Source organism: Anopheles maculipalpis, chromosome 2RL, assembly GCF_943734695.1.
Source record: "Anopheles maculipalpis chromosome 2RL, idAnoMacuDA_375_x, whole genome shotgun sequence".
Taxonomy (NCBI): domain Eukaryota; kingdom Metazoa; phylum Arthropoda; class Insecta; order Diptera; family Culicidae; genus Anopheles; species Anopheles maculipalpis.
Window position 1 is genome coordinate 20206253 of NC_064871.1, and position 25824 is coordinate 20232076.

A 25824-nucleotide genomic window follows, 5' to 3' on the forward strand; every position below is an offset into this window, starting at 1 on the left:
TCGAGCAGCAATCAAGACCATCCGTCCATCACATTCGATGAACTTGGATTGCCCGTAGCAACTTTTTCAATTTAACTTCCAAACGATTTCGTCATCTTCTTGTGTCACATGCTCGATGGTTTGCTCCCGTCGGCAGCCGATACCGCCAAACGAAAGTTTTGTGAAGCAAAATCGAAGAATTCAATAATCATCTCGAAAAGTCATGCATGACGAGCCGGGGAGACCAAGGAGATTTAGCGCGTCCTACACGATGTGGGAAAATATTGTCTTGGCCGGTTTAGGAGTCAGTGGCATCGATAGCGAGGTTGAAAATAAAAGTTTTTCATCACGTCCTGCCAGAGAGTGAAAGCTGATTATTAGAGGGGTGCAGTGCTGCTCATTGCCAGTGGAGAATCGTCGAAAAATAAGCTTTTATCTTATTTCCTCTGATAAATTTTTCATTGCCGGCGGATGTGAATACGGTGGTGGGTAAAAAACTGTTTTCCTGTTAGTAGCTTAGCAACTTGTTCTGGTAAAGTCTGACCGGAACGTGCGAACGATGTACGAGCGCAGAAGCAAAGATTACTTCCTCACATTCTGCCACATAACGAGTTTGGCTCGAAATTTATATCCAATCAATCAAAATCAATCAGTCAGAAAGAAAATCATAACTAGCAGCATTACTCTTCATCCATTTTTGGAAAAGTACTCGGAGGGATGGTTCAGAAAGGTTGAAGGAATGTTATGCATGCACAGTCGATGTAACGAGGGTATCATTAGACAGCGGTTGAGTCATAAAACTTGAATGAAGTTAAGCAAAGTGCTAGATAAGATTGACTGTTGTTGCTGTGGCTAGTTGTTCGTTGCGTAGACGTTTTAAAATACTAGTAACATTCTAATCCACAAAAGCGTATCGCCCTTGTTTTAGAAATTGTTTGAAAAGGGCAGCAAACGAAAAGACGTTGATTGATTTAATTTGTGACTTACGGTAAAAGTTATTGCTTCAATAATTAGTTGGCTAGCTGTTGGTTAGTAAGTTACAGTCACTGCATTTTACATCACTAAATAATCTGCACAAAGAATAAACCAGAAATAGGATAGAATCTAGTAGAATCGTTATGATAAGATAAAATAAGGTATTCCTGCTAATCTGCATGCTTATGGTAATGATTGAAAATAATACAATTCTATTTCAAGTTCTTACTTACCATAAGCTTTGCTCTAGTTCTTAACCTGTGCCATGCCTTTCCCCTTCAAGTGTTAACCTAGTAATCAACTGCAATATGGTTAAGAATGTACCAGCGCGCAGTTAGCCAACAAAAGCATGTACAATCTACCGATGCATAAGAAACAAATGCTTCAGATTGCAGAACACTCCGCATGCATAATCAAAACACTGAGCTGAAAACGGTGATTAAGATGCGGTTTCTTTTCGGTTGAAACAAACCCACTCGACAGAGGGATAGAGGGAGAGAGACAGAAAGTACACTTATTAGGGCAGATCCCCTTTCGGCCTCATTCTGTAGTCAAAGCGATTCTACTTGAAATGCTCCAAACTGTAATATTTTGATTATCATCGTAACCCGGTTTCGGTGCAACTGGAGCGGTTTCTTGGTCGGTGTTTCACAACGAACGCTACCCATTTCTACTGCAGTGTCTTTGCAGATGAACTTTGAAACGTGATGCTGGTAGTGTACGGTGTGCAATATGCAACGCTTTTTTTTGCTACAAAAGTGCAAGCACAGAAAGCATAAAAGCAAATAATAAATACAATCAGAAGCATGCACACTGTACCCAAGCAAGTTAATCGAATTACGATTGGTTTTCTAACAAAAGTTTATTATTAAACGAGAATAAAGAACTATAAAATATTGTTAAAACGGTAGGTGGTAAAGTCAGCAAAGAAAAAACAAAGAGATTAAGATAATGTTGGAATGAAATGGTAATAAATGTTTCAATTCGAATTTTTCGTTTTACAAAACGATATTGGACAAAGCTAGGAGCTTATAGTATAAACTTGATGTACGATGTAAACCATAGGGAAATAGGAAAATGAACTCCTGAAATGAACCGAATGAACTATGTAACTGGATAGAAAAATACATACAATTAGCAAACTGAATCTTGAACGTGCAATACGAATAGCTTTATGAAATATCACAAATCGTCCTCCCGATCAGTGAAAATCTCTACAGATATTATCTCGTGCTTGAAATGAGGTCTACAATTCTTGTTTTGAAGCTAGAAATCTTAAAATTAGTTGACGCATTTCGTCAACCTATTCACTAGCGTCAATGATACAGAAAAGTTCTTCTTTGGACAAACAAAGTAGTGTGGATGGTGCAAGAAAATTGAATGAATGACTGATTTTGGACTGTATTTATAACTAGTTTGTTATAAATTGAAAGTTTTGCAAGGAATCCAATTGAAAATTTTGTAAGGAATCCGTATACAATAGACTTGGTTTACAGATTCATGCTTCGATTTGGTCTAGCAGTAATTACGGAATAAAAAGAAAAAGGTTTATAGTATCTGTTTTACTAGTTTCAAAGATCGGTAGGAATAGAGTTCAAATCTCATCAAAACATTCCCCCGTATTGAGGGTTGACTATCCAACTACGTACTATCCGCTAGTCTAGTAAGCTATTCGATGGCCGGAGTGACCAAGAAGGACTTTAAGCCAAGAACAAGAAGAGTTTGTTTAAATCGACTGCTTATCAAATATTGGTCTTTAATGAATTTAGAAAATATCATAAGAATTTGACAGAAGTATTGCAAAATCCCTGCTAATGCAACTTTCCAACAATCGCACACAAGAAATGTAAGTACGGTCAAGAATGTAGATCACAGAACGTGGTACGTGCACAAGTATTTTCGTGTCCGTTAGTAGGCTCAAGCGCCCGTACCTTGACCTCGTAATCCTTATCACCCGACCCGACCAGGGTGCTTACGTACGAATGTGCATAACTTTTACCACTTTATGAGAATGGTCGTTTTCGCGTAAGCTTTGTGGGCTTCCTTTTTACGTGCGACGTTCTAAGCCAACGAGTTGGGCTTCGTTATGATCGCTCGCGTAAAGAGCTGCTCGTAAAGGTGCGCACACGCAATGCTCTCCCTCACAAACGCCACGAATGAAATCTGTCGATACATGTGCATGCACCCACCAAACACGGCACAACGTATTCCGAATGAGTGCGAAACGCACTTCAGTTCAAATCTTCCACCATTATTTGATCCCTTGTTCTCCATCCACGTTGGAAAAGTCAAAATGTCAAGCAGCAAGTGCAGGAGGGAAGAAAACCAATGATCGGTTGTGTGGCAGGATGGGAAAGAAGGAAAGGTGATATGGGGTGTATTGGTTTGGGAGCAGGTCTGCTGAACGACGGGCGAGCGAGTATCAGTTCGAGTTTGAGTTCATTTTTCACGTACACTTTCCGGGACAAACTGCGGTCTCCGGTCGGTTCAAGTCAATATCGGTTGCGAAGGAGATTTTTTCTCTCCCCTTGCTTCGCCGCTACCTCCATCCCCAATCCTCTCCACGTACTTTCTTTGGTTTGTTCTGGTTCTGGCCCTGCCCATAACCCTCGGCTCGGGTCGGTCAGAGTAGATCAGTTCAGGATGGTCTTTGGAAAAGCTTCCGTATGAATAAAAAACTAGGCACTGTAAATTGCCCTCATCTAAAATTCATGCAGTTCGTTCAGGGCCGCCGCACGCTCACGAAACGTACGAGAAGCGTGTTTGTCTGTTTGGCTTTCGGTTGCCACATCTTTTCGACGTGAGACAGAAAGGGCGGGAAAGCGTGAATGGGACTACGCTGGAACGAGATGCGCTGCTTGGCAAAGTTTCGGACCGGAGGATTTAAAAAAAAGGGGCTCGAACGAAAGCGCGTTGCCTCGACTTCGCTAACTGGAAATCCTTCCAAAAGCCAGCAGAATTGTCAGCCAACAAATGGTCACCAGGTAACGAACGCCAGGGAGTCACGGGGATGATACAATTTTGAAATCAAATTGTATCTGCGCACCGAAACCGGTCGGCCAGGTGGGTTTTGTGTGTGTGTGTGTTCTAAAGTTTAAAGGTTACTTGACAGTCGGTGTTGTATGGTTGTGTACGGCTGCCCGAAAGCTACTATTGTGGTAACTTAAGAACTTTACGCGAAAATGGGCTTTCGTGTGAAATGTAGACGCTCTGGATGAAGGTGCTGCCAGGCCACTCATGTAAACAATGGTTGAATGTGCTAAATAAGTAACTTGTTATTCCAATAAATGGAAGTCGACGACACAAGGAGGGCTGCGGTAAGCCGGTGGCTTAGTATCATATGTTTTAAGCGTTCAGTTTATGCGCTCACTTGTTTCAATGAAACCCTTGAAAAGTTTATTGTAAAATGCTCTCTTTACCCCTTTACCTCTTGAACTATAACACCAAATACGATATCTTTAACCTTTTAACTCTTTTTCTTCCTTTACTATGTCACCAAATAGTTCTTAAACTTGAAAATCATATGGTAAAGCTTACAAAATAGGTTTTTGCAATAAATCTCACACTCTGATTCTCGAGCTTGTTTATCATAAAAACCTACCCTGTTCTGCACTGCGTGCAAAACAACAAGAATAGTTTAAAAAATGATGCACGGGCCTGCTTTTTTCCCCGACAAAAATCCCTTACGAAGCATTTTATGTAACACGCGTAAGCATGCCATGGTGTGCCACAATGCATTCTGATTGCGTCGATGCCGGAAAAGCTCTCAGGTGTTGGCCGTTTGATTGTGGGCGATAAAAAAAAAAACAACCCCTACACCGAACCTACGGAGCACACATATCATCTCGCTCACTGTTTTCCAATCTTTCGATTCAGTTTCAATGCAAGCAACGCGGTACGAAAAGATCGTACCTTTACCGTTTGTTGTGTCCGCCGCTGTATGGCAGCTACGGAACGGTACGGTGGCCATTGAACTGGGTGATTTTGGGCCGGACCTTGTAATAAAGTGAAATTTATGACTTGTGGGCAGCCACACCGTGCCCAGCGGGAGTCGAATGAACCTCGGCACTGTGCTGGCTGGGAGTGATTTATCGATACCGGAATGCGATGTGAGAGCAAGAAGCGTTCGGTCAACGGTGCAAAAGTGCCTGAATAGTAGCAGATTGTTCCCGTTCGAGGGCCGGTACGGCTTGGGGTCCAGCTAAAAAGTGGTCTGCTTTTAGGTTGAAGAGAGTTTTCATAAATATCTTACGCAATTTGAGGCTTCTCGCTTTTGCTTATCTGTTAAGCGGAAACGAAGCCGACCGGAAGAGACCACCGTAGAACGTTCCGTTGTCGCTTGTACAAATCTTGTCTGGAGAGGGTGTACGAAGGATCGATTTGCAAAACAAGTGCGTCCTTTTAGTGGATGTAAAACCGAACACACACACACCCGAACCTGTTACCGGTCAAGGTTTACGCGTCAGCAGATATGAATAGAGATGAGAACAGCATTCGAATACAACCGATTGTCAATAAAAGAGTATCAGTGCCGCTTAAGATATGTTTGAGCGGAGTGTCTTTGGCAGGATTGTACCACGTAATGGAGCAGCTTCGATATGATACACCGTTGCGTAATTAAACCGATTCCTAGAGGTTGTTTTGAGCGTAAATAGAAAGCCATCAAAGGTAGCACTATTGTTCGGATATTGAGGCTTACCGGCAATGTTTAGCTTCTTTATATGTTTTGCAAAATGAAGCTGGTACACTGGTGGAAAACGGTTCTCTAATTCAGTTATCTTAGGGCTTTATCAATGTGCTTTCAAGCAGCAGCACATTGATCTCAACTATCTGCCGGAACCGCAATAGGTCTATCACAAACATTCCGATTAGTATGTATAATCAACTATGCCATTCACCGTATGAAGCGTTTCCTGTTGGGGCACTGTTGGGTAAGTTCCGTATTCGAAATCATTCGTTCGTCTTCTGTGGAACGACTGTACCGAGATTTATCATCGTTCGATCGAGTTGCTGTCATAGCTTTCCGCAACCTTAATTGTGCTGCAACTGCAGCAGCGGCTTTGATTCCGTTTCTTGCCCATTCTTCGAAGATGCGGATGCTCCTGGAACAGGATTATTCAAATGGAATATTGCGTTTAAGCTGCTCTCTTGCAAATCAAGTGTACTATTGTGTTCGAATGAAAAGATCTTAAAGCGAGAACAGCAACAAAAGGCGTCCGTCGAACAAGCCGAAAGCTAATCATGTGGAGCCTCTTTTTGTGCACAATTTACTTGCCGGTGAAGAGGAATAGTTTAATATCGAGTGTATTTTCATGTGAAGAAAACGTATGCAATAAAATGGTCTTAATTAAGATAGGGTATGAGCATGAAGAATGAAGAATACAATTATATTATTTTATAGCTGGTTGGGCCTTAAAGAAAAATGATTTAATGAGTCAAGCACAAGCAATTCAATTGTATCCACTTAGTGTTAATTGTACATCACAAGCTTAACAACATAATTTACAACGTTTCAGTAAGTCAATCGAATCGAAGTGCCTCGCCGTGTAGCAAACTATTGCTTGTAAATAAAACGCTGTGCGTACAAAACGCTACGCTTACAAGGGCGTGCTATTAAATGTGTCGGTACCTTTTATGACTTGCGTTGTTGCTTTGCATATTATTGCTTGTTTCCCGGTGAGCAACTACAACCGGGAACCCGCCTGTACTACATACTGTGTGGCATAAATTTATCAGCTGTTGTGCTCGGAGCTGTGCATTGTGCTGCTGCTGTGGGTGGTAGTTTTGTTCTCTTCATTAGCATGCCGCTGGCAGGAGATGGAAGCAATGGATGAAAAAGTTGTGAACACAAAATATGGAAAACTTTTACATGAACAACATGTTCGCTAAAAAGTTACCGTAGCTGCAGGTTGTATCAGGCTGGTATCACTACCCTATCAGGATTCAATTAAGCGCTCATTTACCATGATAACAATTGGATATTTGGTTTATCGATCGTGTCATATTTTTTGCGTGGTAAATTACCTCCATTTCGTTGTGAAACCTGGTAGATAAAATCTGTTCAAGTGGCACTATGGTGGTAAGCCAAGTACATCACATTTTCCACTACCACTCCTGGGAAAGTGGTTGATGCAGGGATCCACTCTTATCTGCATGCAGCTCCAAGCAATGTACACGGATTCGGCTCTACCTTGCCCAAAAAGCAACCAAACGGCAATCCTTTCCCGAGCGGTGCAGCTGGAAAAATGCGAAAAGGGATGTATTTTTATCTGACCTGTTTTTGACGCTACCTTTTGGAGGAAGCTATTTGTGATCTATTATTTGTCGTTACCGTGTTTTTTTGTGTGTTTTTCTGCTGTAGTTGTACCGTCCTTTGCAGCGAGTCCTCTCGGACGGATAGAGCAAACAATAATTGCAACTCTCGGGACAAGCGCACTGAATAATTGAGTGACCGAAGCCTACGATGGTAAGGCTTCGGTCCGTGAGTGGGGCAATTTCTTTTTATTTTACTTCATTTTTTCGAAACATTCCCCTGACCCGGTGGGCAACTAGCAGCCCAATCAAGTTAATAGCTCTACGGTGAGTGTTTTGGGTCATTCGGCATCCCGGCCGCTTTTGCTTTTCCTTTTCTTATGGCTTTATTTAGTTGTTGTCTTGTTATTGTCTGCACGCCGGTGAGTCTTCCATCCCGTACCATCGGTTATGCATAGTTAATAAAGCAGGTTCCATCGAGTAAATTGAGTGGACAATTTGTTTCAAATTTTCACTCACGAAGAAGACATTTTCGTATGTGGCTGCTGGGATGGTCTATTATTGAGCGATTGAAATAATTTAACAGTGGAAATGGAATGCTTTCGATATCTTTTCTTTTTCCTTTCAAACATAGAATTTAAGTTTAACAAAAACATTAAAAAAAAAACAAAACGATGGGCAACCTAAATCTGAGCAGATAAAGTTTTTCCCGAGCCCTCATCGGTTTCAAGTTTTTCCACCAAACGCACGATATGTCGGTGGTAAGCTGACTGGTGGCAAGTCAGGGAATATGTTCTTGTCGAGCATAAAATGAAACTTTTGCTGCTGCTGCTGGAAACTTTACTGCAAAACCGGAAAGAATGACAAAGTTTTCCGAGTGCCTTCCGAGCTTTGGTTTGTTTGTTTTTCAACGGGGCAGCTTTCGTGCCGGTGTTGGCGTGCAGAGCGATTCCGAAAGCATCGGAATCAATGAATCCGTTCCGGAAGTGCTTTGCTTACTTGTTGTACTTTACCGGGCATTGGTACTTGGTATTGATTTTCCTGCCTTGACAAGTTTGTAAACCACGTAAAGGTAGTATGTTTTATGCTCATTTGTTTGCCGCGTGTAGTCTGTGGGTAGGTTCGGTTTACACTGCAGACGAGTTATTAAATTGTATTTGTTTTCGTTTCGATACTGATCATTGCCTAGCGGCATAAGAGGGACGGGGGAGTTTTTTAAGGATAAACTTCTCAAGATTTGTTGTAACATTTTAAGGCAAAAAAGTAGCCTTGCGGCAAATCAATAGCATGCGATTGATAGAATTATCCATCGGCACAGGAATTATTCGAAATTCGGACACAGAACGGACGCGTGCTACGAAAACACAAAAAAGTGGGTAATTGATTGAATTTGATCAGGGGATTATTCAATTTAGCGTTGCCCGTAAACTTATGAAAAGGGTTCGCCGAAAGTTACCTCTCTGCTAAACGCTGTCAGGTCCCGAGTGCGTTCCCCGAAAGTGTGGAATCTACTGGTTCGGGCTCGTGCCCGAGGAATTTCAGCAATTTCAATCGAATTATATTAGTTCGCTTCCAGGATAGCGAACTTCCTGTCCATACAAGCCTGTCTGTTCAGTCAAGAGCATAGACCCGGATTGAACCTAAATTTATTCATCGAAACATTCCATTCCGGCAGCATTGGTGTCTTTTTAAAGCAGTTTGGAAAAAAAACCTTCTATTTGATGGAAAATCAATAGATGTTTTCTTCTCGGCAAAGAAAGAAATACCTGAAAGAGAAAATCAAACCCAATTTATTTAGACGATCTTGTTTTTTTCCCTTGCGTTTCCAATAAGTGTGTATTAAGCTTCAAACATACACACCTCACTGATGAAACTTCAACCCAGCGATAACTTCAAATCATTTACAAGGCATGCAAAGAGACGCATTTTAAAACACATTCGCCACAAAATAAATCACCGATAAACGTGTTTCGTTCCACTGCACTCGACCCGATAGCTGCGGTTGAAATGCAAATATTTTATTCATCATTTCCCCATTCCTTGGTCAGGCGGCGCATTGTTGAGGCCCATAAGCGGCACGGTTAGAAATGTATGTTAAGAGTTGGTCACGTTTGGTTCGCGGTGTTTGTGCGCTCCAGTGCGCTTATCTGCATTGCAGAAAGCTACCGAACGGCTTTCTTCAGCCCGGTGACAGGGTAGAGAAATTCGGTGTTTAAGTTGAAAATCGCTTTTGCCATATAAATGTCGACTATAAAGTATCGTTTTCGTGTCTGTAACTATCGGGCGAAAGAACCATGTGGCGCGCTTGTCATTGGCGGGTTGCAGCAATATTGTTAAGTTGGATAAGAATGTACACAATCACGCATTCGAACAGCATTCGAGACAGTTCTTAGGTTTTTTTTGTGTGTTAGTGGATTATTTGCTTTTCCAAGCATGTCGTTACGGCACGCTTCGTTGGAAATGGTGGTGAGAAATGAAGCAAATGAAAAGTAATTAAGCAATTAATAAATTATGATAATTATACGATGATCATCATTGGCAGCGATTCCTTCCACTTTTACTACAACTTTTGCTCTCTGGCTCATGACATATTCGTACCAGGACCGCGTCTCAGTCTCGAGTAAAAGCGGTGTAAGCAGATACTGCGAAGGAAAAGTTTTGCCCGGTATAGAAAGTGAGATGGGTTTTTCGGTTCTATGGCTGGCTGCTGGAAGGGGGGGGGGATGAGGATTAAACGTGCACTCCGCTATAATTATGGCAATCGATCTTTGAGCTTACGTTTCGGTTTCAGATTACTTCGGCTAGTTCGATGCCGTTTGCCATTCGGCTAGCAAAAGCTTTTAATTAATGCTTGTAATGAAAATGCATTACGAAGGGAGATGATGCCGGGAGTGGGTTAAGTTTATTTTTAATGAGGTGCGACAAAGATCAGTAATTTGAACCCACAGCTCCCTAGGAGTAAGTTATATGCTTTGATGTGCAAATGTAGTCTTTTTGTTTTTAGATAGTTTGAGTGGAATTTTACAGATGGAGTGAAGTTGGAGATGATTTTTTTTTTAATTTTTGCAACATTATTTTTTATTGAAATTTATAGCCAAATTAACATTGATTCTAATGCGCTATTTAATGGGAATGAGGCGGAGTAAAACCAAACGATTAAGCCATGAATTACAATAATTGTTTTTGCCTGAAACCATACTATTATCGCAAAAGACATACAGCGTAATTTAGAAAAGTCGTGTGGAACGAATCTCCCAGATACAAAAAAATATTTTCTTATGGCTTAGATGCAATAGAATACACTTATAATATAATAATTATTAACATTTTTATAGATAAATAATAATAGTTTTAAGACTTAGACTAAATTTTATGGGTAATAAAAGATATTGTTCCATCGATGTAATAAATCTTATTTATTTGAATCAACAAAATACTCATCCTCAGTTAAAATTCTATGACGATTTGAGATAATTTTATTAAAGTCATGTTTATAGCATTGCATTATGTTTATGCCAATTCTGATTTTTAAAATAAATATTAAACAAACAGCAAACATTTTCTTGATTCTATTTTTAATGCGTTTTAAGAGCGTGTTGGGCGGTGCTTGCTCTTGTACGCACAGTTAATCCGCAGCCAGCACAATTGACAGAACAAAACATGTTTTGTTCAGATGCGTGGTGAACGAACGACATTCGGAACAATGTTCGATACAAGTCTCGTCTCGAGCATTGGCATTTACATCAACCGCTTCTCGCTCGCTTGATGTAACCAATTTCGGGACTGAGTGCGTACATGCGTTTTCCCATGTGTAGCTTCTCGGCGATCTCGGCTCCCGGCACGCGAAGGGGCCATTTGCCGGGGACACTTTTGGACAGAGGACATGAAGTTGACAACTTCATTATTCATGTGTCATTCACACGGTGAGCGATCACGGTGACTACATGCGTACCAGCTTTGCACCAGCGCTAGGACAATGCCAGTGCTGTGCTTGCGAGCGGCGAGGACTGGGATTGGTTATGGAGTGGCGGCTGGATGACTGTCGACCGCACGTTTGCCAAAAGTACGCAATGTGGACGTCGTTGAGGTTTTTCGGTGATGTTCTACCGTACCCGAAAACCATCGAAAGCTATCTGACGGGCGACGAGGTACTTAAGGGTACGGTCACCTTTTTTTCCCGAAGACATACAGGGAGTTTAGCGGGGAAGGTAAATAAAATACACTTCAGAGAGAGGGATAGAAAGGAGAGAGGAAAAGAAGACAGAAAAAAAACATGCAAAATAGCACCCTTAGCTTGAGCGCTTGGAGCCTCGGTGGAACGGCTCGTCACAAAGCGACACGACATGACCACCAGGACAGGGAAATAAAAAGATGGCAGCAGAATAACATGCGATACGCGATACAAACAGCTACCAGCCGAGACGCATGCCGGTAACTCCTGTGATGTTGGCATGGGAAAATTGTCTGCAATGCAGTAATTGCTTACGCGAGGTGTGTGTGTGTGTGTGTGTGCCTGTGAGGGGTGAACGGATGGATTAGAGGAGCCGCCAAAGCCACGGGAATACCACCATACGGAGAACATGACGGAACGGCACGGTAAAGCATCAAATTTTCCTGTTCCTTGTCTTTTTTTTCTCTGTACTTTTTTGTTGTTCCCCAAGAGTCTCGGTTCCCAGTTGCTTTGGTTGTGTCTGGGGGGTTTTTTTTTTTGTACATTTTGAATTTGTGTTTCCTTATCGTTTGCTCAGGATAGCCCAGGAGCCCATCCCGGAACAGTCCGGGTTGAAGTGGAAGAAAAACAAAATCATCATCCTTCCCGTACCTCCGGAAGGCACAAGTAAACGAAACGAATGTTGGCGGTTGGTCACTTCTGGCGTTTTCTGATCCCGAGAAACAGGAACTCGACCTAGACTTTCGATGATAGTGCTTCGACGCTCCGCTAAGGGGAAAAGTGGTCATGGGGGAGAACAGGGAAATAGGTAAACAGTCGTTAGAGACAGATTCACGCAAGCCTCAATCAACGTACAACGAGGTCAGGCTGTTGGAGAGTCCGTTGGCGTGTCTGGACCAACCGAACCCTTAACTCCAGCGTTCCATATGCCCACGAACAGTGTTCCGTGTGGACGTATATATGGCTCAAAGGTAACTACAAAAAAAAACGAGGAGGATAACGAATTCAGTAAAAACTGCATGGCTGGAAGTGTTTGCAGTCAGGAAAATACGGCTCGTTGGCTTGGGAAAACTCGATCCTTTCACCCAATTGTTACAAGCTGTTGGCTGATGTGTACGTATGAGTACAAGAGGATGTAATGGGATTGAAAGATGCATACAAATAGTTTTTTGTGTGTGTTTGTGTGTATGTGATTTACTTACGTATGCAAGGGTCAAGGGGAGGTGAGTTTATTCAAGGAATAGTGAGATTTAAGTGTTATTTGGCATTTGTCAAGTGAACTCTAGCAAACACTTAATAGTAGTAATCGAAATATTCAAACATTGTTTTTTGATGCTCTTATGGCTTGAATTGACGTATATGAATGCATAGTGCATGGTGTAATGTAATGCAACGTCTCCTTAAGTAATGCCTGATGCTCACGGAAAAAGCGCCAATAATGTTTGACTATTAAAACGCAAATTTAAGGGTCAAATCTACCGATCTAATGAGGCTCGTGATCCCGGTAAAGTTTTCAGAAGAATTTTGATGTAATCATTTAGAAAGCTCTTCGAGTTCTTGGTTTTATCGTTCATGTATGTAAAGACTTAATGTATTATTTTTGTTTAAAATCATTGTACTGTTCTTTAGTTCGTCCCATTATTAAGTTTGATAGTATTGTCTTGCAACCGCTAGAAATAGATGGATTTATTTATTTATTTATTTATTTATTTAAAATTGATTATGACGGTACGATGCCGTACTAAACACTGCTTGTCATGACTAAATTACATGAACATACCGATAAAGCATTTCCGACTTATACTTTGCCTTATCCCGAGCATACTCGGTTGAAGAAGATAGGTTAGACTAAGAACTATTTTGCAAAAAAATAGTAGTAAACAAAAAAAATGCTATAATGTACCTTAGTCCAGCAATATTACTTAACCATAGTTATTGGATTAGATGTTTGTTTTTGGGACTTGAGTCGTTATAGCATGGAAGAATTACGGCTCAGTGCATCTTCCTCCGTAAGACGGTTTCAGGAAAAAAAACAACTCGAACAAAGACAAGGGCTCAATTAAGATCCACCACGCATCGCGTTAGTAAAACCAATCACACAAATAACGACGCCGTATAAAGCAAACCTTATGAATTACTATGATATGAATACGACGGTAAATGCTAGAAACAGTTTGAGAAAGTTATATTGACGATCCACAGATTATTTGTATCTTCTTTTTCTTGACTTCACGACCCTAAGGTCACGCCGGCCATCGTTTGGCTTACTAGACTTTCCGATACCACGCATTTGGATAGTCAGTCCTCACTACGGGTGGACGGTCCGGATGGGATTAGAACCCCGGTCCTGCCGTTTGAAGACCGACGCCGCTGTCACCTACACCAAAGGGCCGCCCCAGAGATTATTTTTATGTGTTAATAATAATTAGATCAGATAACATTAATTTACAAATAATCTATTACAATCATTTACCTTGATAGTCGATCTATTTGCTTCTAGTTTAATCTGTGACCTCGAGTCAAAAATAAAACTTCGTTTGGAGCATGCGGTTCACGCAAAAATAGCAAATTTAATTTAATTCAAATTGATGCGATGAAACCTTAAAGCTCTAAAATATTCTACTAGAATAGTGTAAAAAGCTTATTAAAGCTTAGCTCTCCATAATCTAAATATTAAATCATATTACCCAAAAAAGCGATACGAAATAACTAACTGATAACTTCGTCTAAATAATTTTTTTTTTGAAAAATCAAATGTCTCAAAAAAAAACTAACCTCAGTGTAATCCAGCATAAGTAATATGTGGAAAAAAATATTTCATTCCAATGTGCTCGAAATCGCGTGAATATGAGCGCCTCCTCCCGAGGGAATAAAGTTTGGTGCCAAAACAGAAACAAAAGGTAAAACAAATAAAAGCCTAAAACGGGAAATCCGACATTCGTTTCCCAAGGGAACAAAAGTGCAGCATAATTTTCTTCACCCCAGCTACCGACACCACTGCAGGACTCAAACACACACACACACAGCAATGGCACGGAATGTGCTTTTTTTCTCCTGAGGGTCTCCGTCAGAAGAGTTCCTCGCATGCTTACAACTGAACGTAGAACGAGCAAAAGAAAACTGCTCTAAAACATCATAGTTTGCGCTAGCTGTTGCCCTCCCGTGGGTACTATATTTATGCTCCGCTCAGCGTACAGAGCTGGCCGTTTTTCTTCCAGCCATTGCGATTGTTGCAGCAAATTTCTTCCTCTGTGACGTATCTTCTATCGGAAGTGATGAAAAAAAAAAAACAGGGGGAACGCTAATGGAGAAGAAAAAAACGTTACCTTGCCGTGGTTTGCTTTCCCAACAGACACGGCATAAATCGGCAAGGGATTTACGTTGCATTCTCGTGCACGTGCAGCTTTCGTGCAAGTTGCTAGACCGCAGTGTAAAAGGAAAGTGTTTTTCTTCTTTGCTTGTTACAGTTAGTTATCCGCCTCTGGGAGCACAGGTTTGCTGGATGGTATGAATATTTTCACCACAATTTGAACCGATGTTCGAGAAGCATGGGAAAACACTCGAAGGGAAGCTGCTGAGTAATGGACACTTAGTGGTGCAGCTGGAATCGGGTGTGAGTGGACGAGGGTTGAGTGAAATGGCTGACAGCTTCATCTGGCCGAAGGTTTTCGGGATTTACGGTTGGACCGGTAAATCTTTCCATCCGCTCCGGATGCATCTCGCGCTCGTAACCGTCTTACGTGACCAAATCGCACGTACAACGCGATCGAAGGTAAGTGTTTTTACACGATGTGTAAAACGTTCAATGGTTTCAATGACACATTCATGGTTAAAGCGCTGTAGGACAGGGAGAGCAAGAGCGAGATGAAACTTCCCAAAGTACAACCCGGGAAGAGCACTCGGGTAGTTTCGCTTACCTCCAAAATTGGCCAGTCAACCGACAGGCAGATGGGTCGAACTTGTGCTAAATTAGCCGTAAAAAGCGTCTTGAACAGCTCATATTTCAGACTATCACACCGGCAAGTATGCAACCGGCAACCGGGTCTGGTCTCGGTCTCGGTTTGCTGTGTCGTACCGGCAAACCGGCAGGCCGTAAGTGCTCGAAACGTAAAGTCATTTGCAGTTATTAAGCTTATCTTGCTGTTTTTGGCGCTGTTTGCTGGGATGAGGTGACATTTTTGGGAGGTTCCGAAAGGGTCGGCAGTTTTCTAGCGCTAGCAAATAGAAGGATGGTAGAGCTTGTTACCTAGGATCATGGAGCAGTGTGCTTGCACAGCAAATGTTAGCTTTCAAGAATCGACCTCAACACACATAAACAGACCCATAGACAGGAAAGAAGAAGCCAAAAAAAAAAACATGCAAATAATTCAGATTATTAGTGATGAATATTCATGGATGTTTTATCCTTTCGCGAACGGCTTCATGTATTGGTGTATGTTAGTGTGTGCGCAAGTGAAAGTGAGTGAATATGGATTCAAATGATGCGCGGAACGTGTGTGTGTGTGTGCGGGAATGGGAAATCGGTTTGTACAAGCGCCGGAAAACGGAAGGCGAATGGTATCCGTCGAAAGTGCGCGATACCTTCCGGATGGTGCAACGGGTAATATTTTTTGGGAGGGAAGCGGCCGGGTCTGGGACCTGAAAATTGCAAGTCTCGAAAGCAAACACTTTATCCGTCATGGCTTCGGGTTTTGTTTGATGTGGAGGTTTTGGTCGTTTTTTTTTTGTTGTGGAGAGTACAGGAACACGACTGGAGTATGTGTGAGTGTGCTTGGAAAGGAAAAGCTAGTCTTTTGATCCAGGTGCTCCTTCCTTCCACTCATCCCTCCATTGCATTGCTTCGCTCGATCGGGCACCGTGAAATGGAATGGTAACATCTTATAAATAAATCTTATTTCGGTTCAATTTGCATAAATTTGCTTGATGCTTCCTCGAGCACTCGCGTGTGGCGTGCACCCACCCACACACACTACGATGTCGTCGGTTGTTTAGCTTGGGAAAACTTGGTTCCACCTTGGTAAATGTCTGTAGCTCGAGCCTCCAAGCTGCTAATGATTCCGGGGCTTTATTTTTGCCCTGCTTTTCTATTTCCACTCTTCATTTGTACCTGAGCTCCAGTTCGTCTCGTTCATGCGTTTGAAGCGGTGTGTAAACATAGCTTTCTATGCGCGGAAGCACAACCTTGAATCTCACAAGTTCTAGTGGGAACCAACATGTACTGTGCTTTACCATTCCCATCCAAGCGAACCAATAGTGATGATAGGTGGGCTCAGAGCGGTTTTCATTACCACAGAAAAAAAAAAAAAATGGCAAAGACAGCACCAATGATACGGCGTACCATGCTACACTTAAGATAATCGTGATGACACGACGATGATTGCATAACATCCACAAAGGGGAAACCACGCTAACCATCGGCGGTTTAGGTGGAACGACAAACCCCACCCCAATAACCCCAAAAACTTACAACAACACGCTGGCAACGCGCGTAACCCGGAAAGAACATGAAATGTGCCAACTACGCGGACGCGTCGATTCTAGGACGTGCATAATATGTTAAACAGTTTTTAACTTTTTCAATTTAAGTTAACCACCACGTCCGTGGCCAACAACGACGACAATCCACCCTCCCGCGAACGGCCGGAAAACAATTCTGACGACGCGACGCGATGGAACCGGGATAATGAAGCTACAATGTAACGGTTTGGTGGTGGGAAAAATTGAAACATGGATCAAAGGTGTGAAACCATGTTAAGCCGTCCGAGCCTTGAGCGAAGCGCCCGACACGCTTTACCCAGGCAACGGCGGATTATCGTTCCGCATTGTTTTCCAGTGCACAAGTCGGTCGGATGAGATAGCACGCGTTTGCTCTCTGAGGACCATGAACAAACATGATGACGATGGGTATGGACAATTTTCCGTAGAAGTTATAAACCGCGTTGCTTAGCAAAGCATTTGCGAGCAGTTACGGTATGATAACAGTGTAAAGTAAAGTGATGTTGAGTCAAACAGAACATCGACAGGAAAAACATGTCCTGCCAACGGTACGTTCTGTGTTATTTAGATTGCATTCGTAGAAATGACAGATTTTGTAGAATGCAGCGAGCTTTGTGCAGGAGTTTGTTGTTGACGTGAGAAGTGAAAATTTACACTGAGCTTGATAACGTTGTTAGCTCATTTTTTAATTTATTTTCCGCGAAGAAACGGGCAAATTGTTTTGCTAGTGTTATTAGAGCAAATGTAAATTTGATGCTTCCTTTTCCTCTCCATTTCCATCCAACACTGATTTGCTACAGGGTAGAGTCCTTAGTCCTCTGTTAATTAACCTTTTTATTAAAGATGTTAACTCTGTTTTGCCACATGATTGTTGTTTGTGTTATTATGCTGACATCAGTGAAATCTTTTATCCTGTCTCAGGACAGGTCAAGTTGCAGTTCAAGTCTTGGTAAGATCCATATAGACCGTAGCGCAACAGTGCACAGATTGTTCGCAAGGTTTGTTATCCTCAAGAACCTTGCGGCCAATTGCTCTGCACTGTCCTGTTGCGTGGATAGTGCAGAGCCCTTTCATTTCCTAAGCCCAACCCCTTTCATTTCCTTGATTTCCTTCGTCCTTTTCCACTGTGCTTCCTTCTTTCAGCAGCAATCGACCGAATTCTAATTAACCTGTAACTAGCTACACTGGATATACTTGGCCAGAGAATCCCTGTTCCGTTTAGATTAAGGAGGTTTTAAGGAGAATGATTTTGATAAAACCCCTGACTAACACCGGTACAGATCTTAGTGATAGTAGCAACTCCTGGACAGAATTTAGCAAGAAGCAAGAATTCAGGATTGTTTTTATGATCTTTTCGTTGATTCTTCAGATGTCTCTTTGGGGCAGAGTTTTGAGTCTTCTGTTATTCTTGTTGTTCATCGATGACTGTGTTAATATGTTTCCTTGTAATGGTGTCCTCATGTAGGACCTCGTCCTCTGATTGTTGTCGTTTTCAAAATTTCCTTGATGCCTTTTCTGTTCAGTGTGGTTTAAACAGACTGTTAATTTTTCCACAGAAGTGCAGAATGATTTCGTTTGGTCGTGCGAACATTAAGATGCTTAGGAGATACTCAATATGTGTCATCGACATTGATCGAGTATCTTCCATCAAGGATCTTGAAGTTTGGTTAGATTCTAAATTCACGTTCACCGATCATTTTGTGGTAGGAAGAAGAATAATTGTATTCACAGTCGCCATGTGGTGGGAAGAAGAGATTCACGGTCGCCATGTGGTGGAGAAGAAGAAACTCGGACTTATAATCGCGACGAGAACAGAACAACGTGATTGCTAACTGTGCGGACCAATATCTTTCTTTTATCTGACTGTCCAGGGAGTCTGAAGATTCTAGATGAGAATCTTCCTTACAGGAAAGTTGGAGACATCGAGGCCTTACCGATGTTGCCTATCAGGGTGCAGAATCGGCGCTCTTATCTTCAATCTACCTTCATTACTAGACTTTTGCAAATGTGAGTAATTCCTAGATTTTATTTTATTAAAATACAAGCATTTTCGTTGCTTTCAAAGAGTAAGTGCTTTTAGGTCTAACAAACTGGTTAATATTTGTTACAATAACACATGAATATCATATATTTAGCTTGGGAATAAGAAGAGAAATAAAACACGACGAAACTAGAAGTAATATTTTTTGAAAGGAGGGTTTATTTCCTCCCACGAGCGTTTTTTTTTTCCTTTCACAGTGCCATTCAATACCATGTTCGGATGCGTTGGATCTTTTAACGTAGAATGAATGCCGGTTTTTCTATTCGATTCGAAGGTTTCCGCGTTGTGCATACATAAAGCTGTTTCGGATGAATTGTTTCCTATCCTAGTGATCCTAGAAAATCAAATACTGATAGCATTCAAACAGAGCTGCAAACAATACACAAAACTTGATACGTTTCCTGTGTGCGTGTTATGTCCATTTTCAAAACCAATTTGTTTGTACGAATTTTATCAAAGGTCAAAAATAAATGACAATAGAATTCTCGGCATGCTCGTCATACAGGAAAAAAGCGTTCAAAACAGGATTTTATTTGTAGGATCTTTTGAAAGGATTTATTTTAAAAGGAATCCATTATTCAGGTAGAATCGTTTCTCGTTATTCTGGTAAAATTGTTAGGTTTACTACAGATATTTCTATCACACAAATACGGCTATTCAATTGAATATGCATAACGTATATTCAATCTTGTATCATTTTACACCAAGAACATGTTCTACGGCTTTACTGTGCCACTTTAAAGTTGGCTAGTTATGCACTTCAAGCAAATTTCGTCACCAACTCCTGGGCTGCATTTTTGATGGCATCTCTACACCACCATTATAGTACATTATGCATTTGCCGCATACTTAAGGCTATCTTTTACCCATTTTTCCATCTCGTTATCACGCTCCCTTCACGATGCTTCTCCCTGTGCACACTTTAAAATACATTGCCATATTAAGATTCTTGGCAATGAACGTTGCGTTCATCGCCCATCGTGCCCGTTACACTCGGCTGTGTTTACAAAGTTTTCATACGGCGAAAGTTTTATGATCTGTTGCTTGTTAGAAACGCACAATTTACGAGATAATCTTTGAAAAATTACCGACATATTTATGCATTATCTAGCGGTGCTTTTAGAGCACCAAACCGACGAGTTCCCGGACGAGTGCGGTGCTGCGAGTGGAGAAAAAATATGGTTGATACATGCTAATTTATGTACACCGGACGGGAAGAGGCTTACCGAGTGGTGCGCCAAGTAGCTTTTATCCACACTGCACGACGAAGAATGGACATGAACGGAACTCTTGAACGCGTGCGCACGTGGGTGTTTAAGTTGTGTGGGCTCTAACATTGTAATAATAAAAATAAATTGAAAATGTGCCGCTTCTGGTGGGCGAGTTTGCATACATTTTTTTTGCTCTCTTCTGCTGCCGTTTGCAGTTATCGCTCGTGTGTAGTTTGGTAAGGTACGGCATCGATCGAATGATAATCGCCAAAAAGCCACCTATTCTGCGGCAAAATGCAGTGGATTTATGATAAACGTGCCCAGCAGCAGTGCCGATGCTTTATATGCATGTTGATTGCGGCCGATCGTTTTTCAATTGGTCGTTGATTTTCAATCTGCTTCCTGCCGATGATGAGCCAGTGCCCAAGTGCGATACCGGTGTCGGCTTATCCGATCAATAGATTGTAAGCGGGATTTGGCCGAAGCTTTTGCTGGTGTGCCGATGGGTATGCGAAAAAGCAGCAGGTTACGATGTGTGTTATTTTTGAATAAACTCGACCGACGGTCGATGGCCAGCAGGTGAAGCGAAAATTGAGGTCCACTGTTGTCTGTTCGATTTATAATTTAACCTCACAGCCATGGATGCATATTTTAACACGTTTGAGCCTGGTGTGTGAGTGTGTGAGCGCTCGCTGTTCGGTCGCCGGAAAGTTTGATAAGGTGAAATTCGAACAGAGAAAATCGGGTTTTTTGGCATCGTCTCAAAGGGTTTTTGGGCTGGATCATCGTGGGTAGGTCTGCCGGTCAGTGTGAGAGTTACCAAGCGCTGGGACAAATTGAGTAATGGGTTAATGTTTTATTGGTGACACAAATCGATTCGACTCGGGTTCGGACAGTTTTATCTTTCGGGGGTTTTCGGATATGGATATCGATTGTATCCGGGGAAGGTGTATCCTGTCGGGAGCTTCCCGTTCGAAAGAGGAAAGTTAAACCAAATATTGGTTATTGATTTTACGTGCGATGCTCTAGCGGGTTCGGTGCTCCTTTAACACATACTTTCTATCTCGCTTTCACTCCATTTTCCCGACGGATGCTCTAAACTCTATTCAACGAGCAAAAAGGGACAAATCTGTTATTTGGTCGTACAAAACGTGTTTGCTGGATTGAGCATAATGTAAAACTTTTCAATGTATGTGTCAATCTTGAACCGATGTTTCCTCAGAAACCGAGCAGCGCCTCCGATTGCAAAATTGGAGCCAAATATCGCTCCAACCCCGGCACCAGGCATCATTTTCGATTCGCAAATTGAAAGCGGAGATGGAACGGTAAATAAATCATTGACAGTAAAGCTGGCGGTACGAGTACTCTGTGTGTACGTGTGTCGAGGTTTCTGGAGGTGGAAAAACTACTTTCATTTCCGTGCGCCGTAGAGAACGCTTACACGGCTGAAGCACCGGCATTTCTAGGTCGGTTGCGCTATTTCGGTAGGTACGGATGGAAATGTAGGAAAGCTTTGCGAGCCTTACCGAGCCAGAAACCTGGCTTCGTGAGTGACGGCCCGCTTTTAAAGGTTGACTCGAGCCGGTTTGGTGGTTGGCGAGCTATTGTGCTGGGAATCACTCAGCCGTCACATCATTCGCCGAGCGTTAGAAGTAAATCAAATTTGCCGGAAATTGCTACACTTGGAAGCACTTAGGCCAGGACGGCCTTTTCTGCTTTGCGTTAAAATCGAACTATGGTGTACGGCGTGAGAAAACCGAAAACCGGTGCAAGGTTGTTACGGTACGATCGGTAACGAAATGGGCTTTTACAGTGACGGAAGGTGACCTAAGGAAAAAGTTTTTTCAAGAGCGGCTTTTAAGGAAAGCTGACGTTTCAATAATGAGGAAAATGTTTGTGTAAATTATTGCTAAATAATAATAATAAATTCAAACAACAGACTGTAACTATCATTGGGTAGGGATAAAAGCATCTTAAAAATGGTTTTTCTAACCATAAAAAAATGTATCATTAAATGCCGGTGCAGCAAGGCGCAATGGAACCATTTCCAAAGGGCAAACAAACGATGTAAACGGCTTGCACTCGTTACTAATTGATGCGTTCGACCGTTGCAGCTGCACAGTTCCACACTAAACACACGAAGGATACCGTGCACAAAGGTCATTTGTTTGTTACTTTTCCCGGTTTATGCTACTTCGGCCAGATCTCGTTCCGTTGTGGTTGGGCCCGGCGACCAAGAAGAGGGAAAATATAATTTCAAAGACCAACCTAATGAACCGAGGGCACGTAGGTAAAATAATTACCAACGTGGTTAGGGAGCTCGTGCGAAGAAATGTCACATTAATGAGAAATAAGTTATAACACACGTTGCTGAATAATTACTGCTGCCGGTGGCAGATGACTGGCGGGTAGTAAACCAGTCAGGGTGCAACGGGGAACCATCAGGGAAATTGCATGTTTGCACTTTACCGTGTAGTGTATGTGTACTGGACTGGGTTAATGAGGCATCGGAACAGGCCATTATGCTTTCGCGTAGGGTGTGTGTGTGTGTGTGTGCCTGTGGGGTGCCGTGTCTGTCGCGCGGTGTTGTTTTCCCACGCGTGAGGACATGTGAAGTGTGCGAAAGGTCTCAATTAGCGTTTAGTAGAAATTTTTATCACCTTTCATTTCCGTTGGTTCCGTGATACGATGTTTAAGGGAGAGGGGGGTGGGGGGGGGGGGGGGTGTTGGGGGTGTTTACGTGACAATTTTTTGTACGTTAAGCTTTTGCAGCAAGATTTCAAGAATGATTAAAAAATAATTTAAATGTAATTACGGACCGTTTTTCAATTCAGCAAAGCTAATTAGATTCAATTTTTAGAATACAGCGTTTATATTGAAAAATTACACAATTATGACTCGTCTACTGACTTTTCTGCGACTTTATGTTCCCAAATAGACTTTTTCATACGAGTTCTTTTCATTCTGAAGCTAAAGTTGCATGTCACATTTTTGTATTCATTTTTCAGTCTCTTTTTATTTAATTTCCATTAATTTACACACCCTTTCAAACACTATGAATAAACGATGAACGATTGAACGTTTAGCTATCCGGTGTCAGGCATCCACCAGCCAAAAGATCGTTATTTTAATTAATTTTGCAAACTAGCTTATCGATCAACTTTCACAATCCTCTTCTGTGGCAAACCATCGTCAAAATCGGCATCGTTTCGGGGATCCAGGATAAAGTTTTCGGTGGAGAGTACACTTTACACTAACATCGTCATGCCTTGATGATTTCTTAGCCCTGTCGGTTAGTTACCTTCTTCAGCCAGTTGACTGAAGCTGAATGCATCTGAAATGTGGTTGAGCTGGACCGGGAATCGGGCGGCGGCCGGTCGGCAAGGGAATGATTTACCGAAGGACGACAGGAAAACGAGTATCAGACAACCGGAAGTGCTTTTTCCTGTTAAACTTCTAACAACTTTGCCAAGTCAGAACACGTCGAGAGTGAAACAATCCATTGCTACGACGTTCCGAACCCGGTACGAGTGTATAGGGGGTGCGAGTGATAACGAGAGATCATAAAACGGTAGGGTATGAGTGTGTGTGAGTGTGCCTGGCATTTGTTACCGAAAAGCAACGGAAATGGGTTACAGGATCATAATTATTCATTAGATGTCCTTTGGCGCTTTGGCGCCCAAGAAGCTGAGCTCTCGGTCCCTCGGCTGAGCGTCAGCGGACGTGCATTGACTTTTTCCCCACGCCAGGGGGTACGTTGCATCTCACGTGGTAACCGATTGGTGAAGCTTATTTGTGGATGCTTTCGATTTCTGATCATTATCGTTGGTGCTTAGCCAGCACAAGCCGAGTGCTGAGAGAGCGAACGGCAACAGTACATAGAACGGGCTCTTACAGTCAGATGCCACCGTCGTAAACCAAGGGGAACTCAATTAACATCTGTTGAATTATTAATTCTAATGATATTGCCGCATTAGAGCACCGTCCATCACCTTCACCTTTCGCTGGTGGGGTGCAGCTGCTAAAAGATCGCCACCACTGTTACACCCCATCCAGCAAAACCATAGCGAAGAACGGGAAGATATTTGCCCGAATAACTTCTTCTTAGCGTGTGCCATCTCGAGCATGGGGACTAAACATGGGCTAGTGACACAGCTGTTTGGTTCGGCGCTAAGGAGCGGTCGGGCCGGGCGGCTAGATGTTAGACAAATTTTTATTGCTCTTTTGAAATTGTTTCTTTTGCAATAGTGTGGCGAACGAGGGATAATGCGAAGTGCGTGGATGTGGATGCGGTTGACCGAACACAAATGTAATCTTTTCCCAAGCAAGCTAATTTGAAGCTAGGAGGAGGAGATGGCTAGCCAAACCCAACCCAAGCAATCAGGACCTTTGCAGCAAACCGGACGGGACAGGCTGGAACTGGCGAAGGTAATAAAATTATCATAATCAAGTAACGTTAATTATCCCATTTCGAACCACCGAAGAAAAGGCGTATAAAGGTCGCAGGAAACCCATCCTTCAAGGACATAAACTTGGATTTCGATAAAGTTGAGGAAGGTTTGAAGATCGAGATGTTCGGGCCAGACTATGGTGTTACTTAGATAAAACTGATTGTAAAGGTACGATAAAAATAAGGTGTCTTTAATTTGTACGATAAAATTGTTTCACCGTGATCAAAATAATGACTTGTTTTCGGTTTATTTTATTGAATAAGGCTCGTAAACGATGCACACTTTCTGTGCTGTGCTTTACCTTCAGTTCTCTCATAATTTTATCAGCGTAGTAGTTAAATGAAGTGTCTTAAAGTTTTTTGTAAATAACGATTTCTTCATCCTTTTGACTGCTTAAAATAAAATAAGAAAAATTGTGTGCCCGTAATAAACTTGCACGACAACATACATTAACAAAATTTTATGGCCTTTCCCCGAACGTAATTAGCGCTATAAAGCTCCAACCAATGTTCCGTTTATGCGTGAAATGATGGGAAAACTCATTTAAAGGGGTTCACTTTTCACGTCCGGAAATTGCTCAACCATTAAAAACGGAAAGCACATTAACGTGCGTACCTTTAAGGGAAGGGCCTCCCTTGGAACATTATCAATACCGTTGGCCCGTTAAATCGTTCCCGGTAAGTCCAGTCCTCAATGTCCTTCACAACAACATCCGCAAGATGCGTTGTTTTGATGTACCGATACCATCCGGGGGTTCGGTTTTGATAACGATCGATTCTAAAATGAAAACGCTCAGTTGTGTACCGCTGAAGAATTGATGCAGAAGATGCTTTCACATACAAGCAAGCGGAGCAAATAGTGCAGTAAGCTTGTAGCAAATGTACATCAAAACGGGAAGGGCAGAGAAAAGTTTCGGCATGAATCTGTGTTCGCACTTGAGCGTACCGGCGTACCGGATCCTTGATTGTGACCGATGTCGGAACGTACAAATGGATGGCGTACGGTGCACATCAACCATATTGACGCTTTCACGCTACTTCAAAGCGTGTGCTGATGTTGAAAGGGCTTCTCGAAAACCTTGCAACAGCAACAGCAGCAACGGACGTGCCCGGTGTATGACAGACTCAATGTCATTAATATCAGAAATCGTTGTTTATCCATCATTAACTAGGCTTGTCATGTGTGCGTGTTGAAACTGAAGCTGAAGGTGGTCTCTTGTGAGCTGGGAACGGCTGCAGATTTTCAGCA

The 25824-nt window shown here is 42.2% G+C and overlaps 1 protein-coding gene across 1 annotated transcript in view; it reads right to left on the reverse strand.

The window, feature by feature from the left end:
• Positions 1-10953: 10953 nt before the first annotated feature.
• The window catches only part of LOC126559328 (complexin), a 553464-nt gene continuing 538593 nt past the window's right edge, over positions 10954-25824 (reverse strand). Inside the window, exon 4 of the mRNA XM_050215474.1 lies at positions 10954-10963. The gene's annotated coding sequence lies outside the window, so the exon portion shown is untranslated. The remainder of the gene's footprint in view (positions 10964-25824) is intronic.